We start from the raw sequence: 12,798 nt of genomic DNA on the forward strand, positions 1-12,798 counted from the left end.
TGCCCCTTTCCCAGAACCACCGTGCGCCTGGACGAGGTCACAGCAGCTAACAGGTGTCTTGGAGAGCACATCGCTTGACCCAAATATTCCTGTCCCGTACCCCTGCAGGCAAGGTACGCGTCCTCCGCCTTGCTCACCCTTCACTGGACGACCGACAGGTGACGCCAAGGCCAGCTGCTGAGTTTCCTGCTGTCAAGACGGTGTTGATATCGCCCCAGAGATACACAACAACAACAACAGACAACAACAATAACAACAAAGAGTATTCGTCTACGAGAATGAACTGTTTTCTTTCTCTTTGTAAATGTGAGTGCACCGGTTCCTGTGTGTCTGTAAATGTGAGTGCACCGGTTCTTGTGTGTCTGTAAATGTGAGTGCACCGGTTCATGTGTGTCTGTAAATGTGAGTGCACCGGTTCTTGTGTCTCTGTAAATCTGAGTGCACTGGTTCTGTGTGTCTGTAAATGTGAGTGCACCGGTTCTTGTGTGTCTGTAAATGTGAGTGCACCGGTTCTTGTGTCTCTGTAAATGTGAGTGCACTGGTTCTGTGTGTCTGTAAATGTGAGTGCACCGGTTCATGTGTGTCTGTAAATGTGAGTGCACCGGTTCTTGTGTCTCTGTAAATGTGAGTGCACTGGTTCTGTGTGTCTGTAAATGTGAGTGCACCGGTTCTTGTGTGTCTGTAAATGTGAGTGCACCGGTTCATGTGTCTCTGTAAATGTGAGTGCACCGGTTCTTGTGTCTCTGTAAATGTGAGTGCACCGGTTCTTGTGTCTCTGTAAATGTGAGTGCACCGGTTCTTGTGTCTCTGTAAATGTGAGTGCACCGGTTCTTGTGTGTCTGTAAATGTGAGTGCACCGGTTCTTGTGTGTCTGTAAATGTGAGTGCACCGGTTCTTGTGTGTCTGTAAATGTGAGTGCACCGGTTATTGTGTGTCTGTAAATGTGAGTGCACCGGTTCTTGTGTCTCTGTAAATGTGAGTGCACCGGTTCTTGTGTCTCTGTAAATGTGAGTGCACCGGTTCTTGTGTGTCTGTAAATGTGAGTGCACCGGTTCTTGTGTGTCTGTAAATGTGAGTGCACCGGTTCTTGTGTCTCTGTAAATGTGAGTGCACCGGTTCTTGTGTCTCTGTAAATGTGAGTGCACCGGTTCTGTGTGTCTCTATAAATGTGAGTGCACCGGTTCTTGTGTCTCTGTAAATGTGAGTGCACCGGTTTTGTGTATCTCTGTAAATGTGAGTGCACCGGTTTTGTGTATCTCTGTAAATGTGAGTGCACCGGTTTTGTGTATCTCTGTAAATGTGAGTGCACCGGTTTTGTGTATCTCTGTAAAAGTGAGTGCACCGGTTCTTGTGTGTCTGTAAATGTGAGTGCACCGGTTCTTGTGTGTCTGTAAATGTGAGTGCACCGGTTCTTGTGTGTCTGTAAATGTGAGTGCACCTGTTCTTGTGTGTCTGTAAATGTGAGTGCACCGGTTATTGTGTATTTATAAATGTGAGTGCACCGGTTCTTATGTGTCTGTAAATGTGAGTGCACCGGTTCTTATGTGTCTGTAAATGTGAGTGCACCGGTTCTTGTGTGTCTGTAAATGTGAGTGCACCGGTTCTTGTGTGTCTGTAAATGTGAGTGCACCGGTTCTTATGTGTCTGTAAATGTGAGTGCACCGGTTCTTGTGTCTCTGTAAATGTGAGTGCACCGGTTATTGTGTGTCTGTAAAAATGAGTGCACCGGTTCTTGTGTGTCTGTAAATGTGAGTGCACCGGTTCTTGTGTGTCTGTAAATGTGAGTGCACCGGTTCTTGTGTGTCTGTAAATGTGAGTGCACCGGTTCTGTGTCTCTATAAATGTGAGTGCACCGGTTCTGTGTGTCTCTATAAATGTGAGTGCACCGGTTCTGTGTGTCTCTGTAAATGTGAGTGCACCGGTTATTGTGTATCTGTAAATGTGAGTGCACCGGTTCTTGTGTGTCTGTAAATGTGAGTGCACCGGTTCTATATGTCTTTGTAAATGTGAGTGCACCGGTTATGTGTGTCTGTAAATGTGAGTGCACCGGTTCTGTGTGTCTGTAAATGTGAGTGCACCGGTTCTGTGTGTCTGTAAATGTGAGTGCACCGGTTCTGTGTGTCTGTAAATGTGAGTGCACCGGTTATTGTGTCTCTGTAAATGTGAGTGCACCGGTTCTGTGTGTCTGTAAATGTGAGTGCACCGGTTCTGTGTGTCTGTAAATGTGAGTGCACCGGTTATTGTGTCTCTGTAAATGTGAGTGCACCGGTTCTGTGTGTCTGTAAATGTGAGTGCACCGGTTATTGTGTCTCTGTAAATGTGAGTGCACCGGTTCTTGTGTCTCTGTAAATGTGAGTGCACCGGTTCTTGTGTGTCTGTAAATGTGAGTGCACCGGTTCATGTGTCTCTGTAAATGTGAGTGCACCGGTTCATGTGTCTCTGTAAATGTGAGTGCACCGGTTCATGTGTCTCTGTAAATGTGAGTGCACCGGTTCATGTGTCTCTGTAAATGTGAGTGCACCGGTTCTTGTGTGTCTGTAAATGTGAGTGCACCGGTTCTTGTGTCTCTGTAAATGTGAGTGCACCGGTTCATGTGTCTCTGTAAATGTGAGTGCACCGGTTCTTGTGTCTCTGTAAATGTGAGTGCACCGGTTCTTGTGTCTCTGTAAATGTGAGTGCACCGGTTCTTGTGTCTCTGTAAATGTGAGTGCACCGGTTCTGTGTGTCTCTGTAAATGTGAGTGCACTGGTTCTTGTGTGTCTGTAAATGTGAGTGCACCGGTTCTTGTGTGTCTGTAAATGTGAGTGCACCGGTTCTTGTGTGTCTGTAAATGTGAGTGCACCGGTTATTGTGTCTCTGTAAATGTGAGTGCACCGGTTCTTGTGTGTCTGTAAATGTGAGTGCACCGGTTATTGTGTGTCTGTAAATGTGAGTGCACCGGTTATTGTGTCTCTATAAATGTGAGTGCACCGGTTCTTGTGTGTCTGTAAATGTGAGTGCACCGGTTATTGTGTCTCTGTAAATGTGAGTGCACCGGTTATTGTGTCTCTATAAATGTGAGTGCACCGGTTCTTGTGTCTCTGTAAATGTGAGTGCACCGGTTCTGTGTGTCTCTGTAAATGTGAGTGCACCAGTTCTTGTGTCTGTAAATGTGAGTGCACCGGTTCTGTGTCTCTGTAAATGTGAGTGCACCGGTTCTTGTGTCTCTGTAAATGTGAGTGCACCGGTTCTGTGTCTCTGTAAATGTGAGTGCACCGGTTCTTGTGTCTCTGTAAATGTGAGTGCACCGGTTCTGTGTGTCTCTGTAAATGTGAGTGCACCGGTTCTTGTGTGTCTGTAAATGTGAGTGCACTGGTTCTGTGTGTCTCTGTAAATGTGAGTGCACCGGTTCTGTGTGTCTCTGTAAATGTGAGTGCACTGGTTCTGTGTGTCTCTGTAAATGTGAGTGCACTGGTTCTGTGTGTCTCTGTAAATGTGAGTGCACCGGTTCTGTGTGTCTCTGTAAATGTGAGTGCACCGGTTCTGTGTGTCTCTGTAAATGTGAGTGCACTGGTTCTGTGTGTCTGTAAATGTGAGTGCACCGGTTCTGTGTGTCTCTGTAAATGTGAGTGCACCGGTTATTGTGTCTCTGTAAATGTGAGTGCACCGGTTCTGTGTGTCTCTGTAAATGTGAGTGCACCGGTTCTGTGTGTCTCTGTATATGTGAGTGCACCGGTTCTGTGTGTCTCTGTAAATGTGAGTGCACCGGTTCTGTGTGTCTCTGTAAATGTGAGTGCACCGGTTCTTGTGTCTCTGTAAATGTGAGTGCACCGGTTATTGTGTGTCTGTAAATGTGAGTGCACCGGTTATTGTGTGTCTGTAAATGTGAGTGCACCGGTTATTGTGTGTCTGTAAATGTGAGTGCACCGGTTCTATATGTGTCTGTAAATGTGAGTGCACCGGTTCTGTGTCTCTGTAAATGTGAGTGCACCGGTTATTGTATCTCTGTAAATGTGAGTGCACCGGTTATTGTGTGTCTGTAAATGTGAGTGCACCGGTTCTGTGTGTCTGTAAATGTGAGTGCACCGGTTATTGTGTCTCTGTAAATGTGAGTGCACCGGTTCTGTGTGTCTGTAAATGTGAGTGCACCGGTTATTGTGTCTCTGTAAATGTGAGTGCACCGGTTATTGTGTCTCTGTAAATATGAGTGCACCGGTTCTTGTGTCTCTGTAAATGTGAGTGCACCGGTTCTTGTGTCTCTGTAAATGTGAGTGCACCGGTTCTTGTGTGTCTGTAAATGTGAGTGCACCGGTTCTATATGTCTCTGTAAATGTGAGTGCACCGGTTCTTGTGTGTCTGTAAATGTGAGTGCACTGGTTCTATATGTCTCTGTAAATGTGAGTGCACCGGTTCTTGTGTGTCTGTAAATGTGAGTGCACTGGTTATATATGTCTCTGTAAATGTGAGTGCACCGGTTCTTGTGTGTCTGTAAATGTGAGTGCACCGGTTCTATATGTCTCTGTAAATGTGAGTGCACCGGTTCTTGTGTGTCTGTAAATGTGAGTGCACCGGTTCTTGTGTGTCTGTAAATGTGAGTGCACCGGTTCTTGTGTGTCTGTAAATGTGAGTGCACCGGTTCTTGTGTGTCTGTAAATGTGAGTGCACCGGTTCTTGTGTGTCTGTAAATGTGAGTGCACCGGTTCTTGTGTGTCTGTAAATGTGAGTGCACCGGTTCTTGTGTCTCTGTAAATGTGAGTGCACCGGTTCATGTGTCTCTGTAAATGTGAGTGCACCGGTTCTGTGTGTCTCTGTAAATGTGAGTGCACCGGTTCTGTGTGTCTCTGTAAATGTGAGTGCACCGGCTCTGTGTCTTTGTAAATGTGAGTGCACCGGTTCTGTGTGTCTTTGTAAATGTGAGTGCACCGGTTCTGTGTCTCTTTGTAAATGTGAGTGCACCGGTTCTGTGTCTCTTTGTAAATGTGAGTGCACGGGTTCTGTGTGTCTTTGTAAATGTGAGTGCACCGGTTCTGTGTCTCTTTGTAAATGTGAGTGCACCGGTTCTTGTGTCTCTGTAAATGTGAGTGCACCGGTTCTTGTGTCTCTGTAAATGTGAGTGCACCGGTTCTGTGTGTCTCTGTAAATGTGAGTGCACCGGTTCTTGTGTCTCTGTAAATGTGAGTGCACCGGTTCTGTGTGTCTTTGTAAATGTGAGTGCACCGGTTCTTGTGTCTCTGTAAATGTGAGTGCACCGGTTCTTGTGTCTCTGTAAATGTGAGTGCACCGGTTCTGTGTGTCTTTGTAAATGTGAGTGCACCGGTTCTTGTGTCTCTGTAAATGTGAGTGCACCGGTTCTGTGTGTCTCTGTAAATGTGAGTGCATTGGTTCTGTGTGTCTCTGTAAATGTGAGTGCACTGGTTCTGTGTGTCTCTGTAAATGTGAGTGCACCGGTTCTGTGTCTCTGTAAATGTGAGTGCACTGGTTCTGTGTGTCTCTGTAAATGTGAGTGCACTGGTTCTGTGTGTCTCTGTAAATGTGAGTGCACCGGTTCTGTGTGTCTTTGTAAATGTGAGTGCACCGGTTTTTGTGTCTTTTACTATGAATTCAAGTCTACGGAAGGTGTGTGCTCGATCCAACTCTTTCCAGTACATATATAGAGTTGTTATTCGGCACTGCTATCCACTGATCAGTCACTAAATCTTTAGGTGATGGGTTTCGGTCCCTTTCATAAGGATGCAAGGAGAGCGGCTCCCAAGGTCCTGTAGGTCAAGGAGTGGTTCAAGGCGTGTCGTCCTTTAGGTCAAGGCGAAGATGCAATGTTTCAGGGCACTGATGATTTAATCAGTACACCCAGGCCGTGTGTGTGACGGGAAGAATGACACCTTCAGAATCATTATACACCTTGATCGCGGGTATACAATGGCGGGTCTCAACAAAAAGTTACTCGAAGAATAGGTCTCGACAAGCTTGAGTTAGATATTTTCAGTGCTTGTGTATGCCTGTACATTTGAGGGTTTTTTTACGTTTCGCCTAAGGCGCCGGTCGGCTTTCTTGGTGGGGCTTTGTGGTCAGCCCCAGCCCGTTATGGCACAGGCAAGTATTTATGGTGGCGCCATCTTGCTTGCGTCACTTTCACTCCATGTCTTGTATGATTGTGAACAGTGTAGCAAACCTTATATATAAACATTCAAGTGAAGCATAACAGTCTAAAAGCTATACGAAAGCAATTGTTGTTAGTCGTCACAGCATTGGCCATAACCAGTGATTGGCCTTCGACTTGCACCGCTGAGCCCTGTCTGCAGCAGGAACTCCAGCCACAGAATGTGCTGTGAGGGCAACACCATTAAAACTGCATGCCTGGTGTGACACTTCACCGGCCGGGTAAAAAGCAGATGTGCTTCTTGGAGGCTCAACCTGCTCAGGTAAGCGACGACGCACAGAGATGGGCAACTGAAGGCTACTGTGGCCTGACGATGCTTAAGATTACACAGCAGTCACCACCGCATGGAAACTTCAAGGAGCAAAAGACCTTGTCCAACAGGCGAGGAAGTGAACTACTGAACAACACTCTCGGAGCCAAACGGTGAAGTATGGGAGCACTGTGTGTGTGTGTGTGTGTGTGTGTGTGTGTGTGTGTGTGTGTGTAAATAAAATGTGTGAATCACCTAACTACCTGAAGATTTTTTTTCTTTTACATAAGAACATAAGGAGTCTGCAAGAGGCCGGTTGGCTTATATAAGGCAGTTCCTGTTAGATTTTCCTTTATAAAAGCAACATTTTCACAGACATTTATTAATTTATCCATTTATCTATTTCTTATTTTTGCTTAGCCTTGGACCTTTCTCCTTTACATAAAAAAAAAGGAAGGGAAGATAACCAACATGTAAAAGGACATGTCTAAAACGGTATTGCCTCCGTGACTATCAGCACACGACTTGGAAATAGAAAATAGACGAAAAAGAGCAAGAAAAAGTAGGCTACATCACATTCTCTACAACTCAAGACAAACACTAACCAATCCTTCCTTATTTGTCTAATGCCTCTATTTGTCGGCACAGAAAAAGGCAAGAAAAATTAGGCTATACATCACATCCTCAACACTGAAGATAAACACTAACTAATCCTTCCTTATATTGCCTCTGTCTGAACACGAACAGAGGAAGAAAAAAAGACGAAAAAGGCAAGAAAAATTAGGCTATACATCACAGTTTCAACATTGAAGATAAACACTAACTAATCCTACCTTATATTGCCTCTGTCTAAACACGAAAAGAGAAAGAAAAAAAAAGACGAAAAAGGCAAGAAAAATTAGACTATACATCACAGTCTCAACATTGAAGATAAACACTAACTAATCCTACCTTATATTGCCTCTGTCTAAACACGAAAAGAGAAAGAAAAAAAAAAGACGAAAAAGGCAAGAAAAATTAGACTATACATCACAGTCTCAACATTGAAGATAAACACTAACTAATCCTACCTTATATTGCCTCTGTCTAAACACGAAAAGAGAAAGAAAAAAAAAAGACGAAAAAGGCAAGAAAAATTAGGCTATACATCACAGTCTCAACATTGAAGATAAACACTAACTAATCCTTCCTTATATTGCCTCTGTCTAAACACGAACAGAAAGAAAAAAAAAGACGAAAAAGGCAAGAAAAGTAGGCTATCATCACAATCTCAACATTGAAGATAAACACTAACTAATCCCTCCTTATATTGCCTCTGTCTGAACACGAACAGAGAAAGAAAAAAGACGAAAAAGGCAAGAAAAGTAGACTAAAACACTGACCAATCCCTCCTAATATTGCCTCTGTCTTAACACGAACAGAGAAAGGAAGCAAATCGAAAAGACAAGAAAAAGTACACCACATCTGAACAAGTGAAGGTGAACTAACTAACCCTTACTAACTCCTATTACTTCCCATATGCCGCAAACCGTTCACAAAATTACACTTCACTAGCCTACTCTCGACTCCCTCCCCGCCTTACCCTATCCATACCATTACCATCATTATTATTTCACGTGACGGTTTTTATTTTCCACTTTTTATCAATCCGTTTATAAAGTAATCCTAACTAACTCCTATTACTTCCCATATGCCACAAACCGTTCACAAAATTACACTTCACTAGCCTACTCTCGATTCCCTCCCCGCCTTACCCTGTCCATACCATTACCATCATTATTATTTCATGTGACGATTCCTATTTTCCACTTTTTTATCAATCCGTTTGTAAAGTAACCCTAACTAACTCCTATTACTTCCCATATGCCACAAACCGTTCACAAAATTACACTTCACTAGCCTACTCTCGATTCCCTCCTCGCCTTACCCTATCCATACCATTACCATCATTATTATTTCACGTGACGGTTTCTATTTTCCACTTTTTATCAATCCGTTTATAAAGTAACCCTAACTCCTATTACTTCCCATATGCCACAAACCGTTCACAAAATTACACTTCACTAGCCTACTCTCGACTCCCTCCCCGCCTTACTCTATCCATACCATTACCATCATTATTATTTCACGTGACGGTTTCTATTTTCCACTTTTTATCAATCCGTTTGTAAAGTAACCCTAACTCCTATTACTTCCCATATGCCGCAAACCGTTCACAAAATTACACTTCACTAGCCTACTCTCGATTCCCTCCCCGCCTTACCCTATCCATACCATTACCATCATTATTATTTCACGTGACGATTCCTATTTTCCACTTTTTATCAATCCGTTTATAAAGTAACCCTAACTCCTATTACTTCCCATATGCCGCAAACCGTTCACAAAATTACACTTCACTAGCCTACTCTCGACTCCCTCCCAGCCTTACCCTACCCATATTTTTACTACCATTATTATTTCACGTGACGATTCATATTTTCCACTATCCGTTTGTCAATAAAGTCTAGTGTCATAAGATGCCCCTCTCGTTATGATCTACGGTAAAGAAAACGAGTTGAGGGTGAGGGACACTGCGATAATTCCATGGCATTTGACTCCGGGCCACAGATAGGACAGTAGGCTAGTCTTAGATCAATCAGCCTGTCTCCACACACACACACACACACACACACACACACGCACACTGTTCATTCATAATCCACACTTTCTATGTATTATTAAAGAAGGCTGAAGGCACGCACCATTGATACGGGCATTAAAAAATCATATCAATGGCATTCTTCATCGATTTCCTCAGTTTCAAGAGAGAGAGAGAGAGAGAGAGAGAGAGGACGAGAAAGCACGATTCTGTTAACTTTACATTCGTTTTTCCCTCTTCTGTACGTTGTCATGTGTGCAGATTTCAGTTAACACACACACACACACACACACGCCAGAGATAAGGAAAGGACAGGAGGTCGATCACGAAAGACAAGCTGTGGTCATAATCTCAAGAAATTCAGTGATGTAGTTTTCCTTACACGTATTGAAAGTCATTGAATAAGGAGGAGGTACAGACGCGTAAAACCCACCATAAAACACAAATACAAAAACATAATAGAAACAGGATATCACACTTAAATGAACCTAATCTTATGTTATCAAAATTACTCCTGGATCAGTTTAATGTACGTGACTTCACATGCACATTAAACACACACACACACACACACACACACACACACACACACACACACACACACAACAATCTCATATGACCTACCAGTACAGTCCCTCAAGGATGAGTCACTCACTCACATCAGACACACACACACACACACATACACACACTTCAGTCACACACACACACACACACACACACACACACACACACACAACAATCTCATATGACCTACCAGTACAGTCCCTCAAGGATGTCAGTCACTCTCACACACACACATACACACACAACAATCTCATATGACCTACCAGTACAGTCCCTCAAGGATGTCAGTCACTCACTCACATCACACACACACACACACACACAGACACTTCAGTCACACACACAAACACACAAAAACACACACACATACACACAAAACAATCTCATATGACCTACCAGTACAGTCCCTCAAGGATGTCAGTCACACACACACACACACACACACTAAACAAACACAACAAGTTCATTAGACTTACCGCTACAGTCACGCACGGATGTCAGTCACTCACTCAAATCACACACACACACACACACACACACACACACACACACACACACTAAACAAACACAACAAGTTCATTAGACTTACCGCTACAGTCATGCACGGATGTCAGTCACTCACTCAAATCACACACACACACACACACAATTCAGTCACACACACACACACACACACACACACACACACACACACACACTAAACAAACACAACAAGTTCATTAGACTTACCGCTAGTCACGCACGGATGTCAGTCACTCAAAATCGTCTTGGGCGCGGAGACGGTGACTGTCAACGCGGAGATAACACAGAAAAAGTCACTCCACCACAAGCCTCTGCGGACACAAGCCTCCCTGAATCTCCACGTCAGCGAGAGTTAACACCTGTCACAAAACTGAATCGCGCTCTGCCACCTGACTCGCCCGTCGCCAACGCCACACTAACTGACCTCTCCCGCTCACTCCCTCCTCTCTCACGTCACCCAGCTCACCGGCCCTCCCATCCTCACTCCCACTTCCCTCCCCTTCTTTCCTCCCTCTGTCACAACCTTCCTAACCTCTAAATTCCTCAGTATTATAGTCTACTGGTGAAGGTCATGTGGTAGGAAGGCGGGGATGAAGCAATTTATTAGAAGCGGGCGGTGTTTCTCGGTATTGTCTCGGTGGGCATGGTCAGACGCATGCACGCAGGCTCGGGGTCACACGCATTGTAGTGACCTCATGGTGGGTTATGTGTTACGCTGGTGGCCTCTGGTGTATCTTAGCAACCACACACACACACACACACACACACACACTTAGAGCATGGGGGACTGTGGCAGAGGGCAGCACCGTACAGGGAACAGACGGGAAGGAAAGTGTTTGCCTCTCTCTCTCTCTCTCTCTCTCTCTCTCTTGCTCCTCGGAATGAGATATGAGGCGGAAATCCGTAACCTTGCATTCAAACAAATCAAACATATCCTCGTTTGAATATATAGCAGAGAAAGGATCACTTGTCTTGTTTTAGTTCCTGCAAAACGAAGCCAGTGTATATAAAAAAAATAATAATAATAATAAAACAGGCAACAGCTTCTTCTTCCCGTCCTTTCACCAAACTCATGCAAATGTGAGCACAGTCAGGCTTCCAATAATATATGATTCATAGTAGTGTATTGACTAAGCACATGTATCGACTGTACGTGTTAATTGGCTTCATGTCGAAAATAAGTTTGGAAGAAATGTCACCACGTAATATTCCTAATAAAACAGTCAATTTCGCTGAGGCAGACGCGGAAAATCCACCATAAAACACACACATAAAAACATAATAGAAATAGGATAACACACGTAAATGAACCTAATCCTATATATCAAAACTACTCCTGGATCAGTTTCATGTACAGGGACCTCACATGCACGCTAAACACACACTAAACACACTAAAAACACACACTAAACACTTGCCAAAAATGTGTTTCGTGGATGTCTAATTAATCATCCAATTCGCCGATTTTTGCCCCACGAGTTTTGTTTTTTGGGTTGGCATTCTCAACCGCTTCCTCTACTTTCATCTACTATTTCCAAAGGCCAAAAAGGAGATTAGTCGGGTTCTAATGAGTGCTTTCTCACGTTCATGGCACAGAAGAAGGGTCAAACTACCACCAGAGCCGTATTGCTACCCCTGGAAATTGCCCCAAACTCCTACGAAAGCCTTGCCAAATGCCGCAGTTTTTGAGAATGTGACCCTTATTAGTGTTTCTCTCTGTCTTTTTATGTGTGTGTGTGTGTGTGTGTGTGTGTGTGTGTTTTACTTTTATGTGTGGTCTTAATGTTCTTTTAGTTTCGTAGGAATGTTTGTCTGCAGTGTCTTCTGTGGCACTGCGCCTCCACGGAAACCCTTCGGTGCCGTGCTGCCATGACTTCGTAATAAAACATTCATCTTACCAGCTTAGCCTTTCCTACACCTGTCCTGAAGACCACCTATTAACCTGGTCGCTTGTCATCTCTAGATAGAGGATCAAAGATGAGCTTCGGGAGGCAACATGAGCCACGCAAGAATGGCACCACTATAATACACTCGCCTGCGCCATTATAGCTGGGGCCGACCAACAGGCCCCAAAAAGAAAGCCTACTGGCCGAACATAGAAAAAATAGGCTATTTCCCCAAGGTGTCTACTCTCTGCCCTCCGCACGCCGATGCTCATCTAAGGGACAGAGGCAGAGACGAAGGAAAGTGTGATGACACGAAATGAAACTTTATTGTGGCGAGGACCAAAATCGAACTTATCAAAATAATGCCTGGGCCTTCAGAGGTCTTCAAGCTAGAATGCAAGTTCTTCCCTGTGTTACACTGATGTTCTGCCCATATGGAATACTCTGTTGATTTTTTTTGTTATGAGAACATTTATTAAAAAGTTTTGTCTCTCAAAGCAATAGAAATATTAATTAGTTTCAAATATCTAGAAAGTTTCGTTTTATAGCCCTATAAATGTATTATTTTTCTGTGTATATTTTTTTTACCAAAATAACGGTTCATTAGATTCCTTTTAATTACTGTTCTCCCCCAAATATCTCACACTTTTATTAATGGTTCATTAGATTCCTTTTTATTCCTGTTCTCCCCCAAATATCTCACACTTTTATTAACGGTTCATTAGATTCCTTTTCATTCCTGTTCTCCCCCAAATATCTCACACTTTTATTAACGGTTCATTAGATTCCTTTTTAT

At 43.8% G+C, this 12,798-nt stretch overlaps 1 protein-coding gene across 1 annotated transcript in view; it reads right to left on the reverse strand.

Annotated features, from left to right (window-relative positions):
* The window catches only part of LOC126988709 (CD109 antigen-like), a gene marked incomplete at its 3' end in the record, with an annotated part of 123,160 nt that extends 112,636 nt beyond the window's left edge, over window positions 1-10,524 (reverse strand). Inside the window, 1 exon segment of the mRNA XM_050847066.1 lies at window positions 10,324-10,524.
* Window positions 10,525-12,798: the final 2,274 nt, after the last annotated feature.

The sequence above is a fragment of the Eriocheir sinensis genome, chromosome 70, assembly GCF_024679095.1.
Source record: "Eriocheir sinensis breed Jianghai 21 chromosome 70, ASM2467909v1, whole genome shotgun sequence".
In the NCBI taxonomy this organism is placed as follows: Eukaryota; Metazoa; Arthropoda; class Malacostraca; order Decapoda; family Varunidae; genus Eriocheir; species Eriocheir sinensis.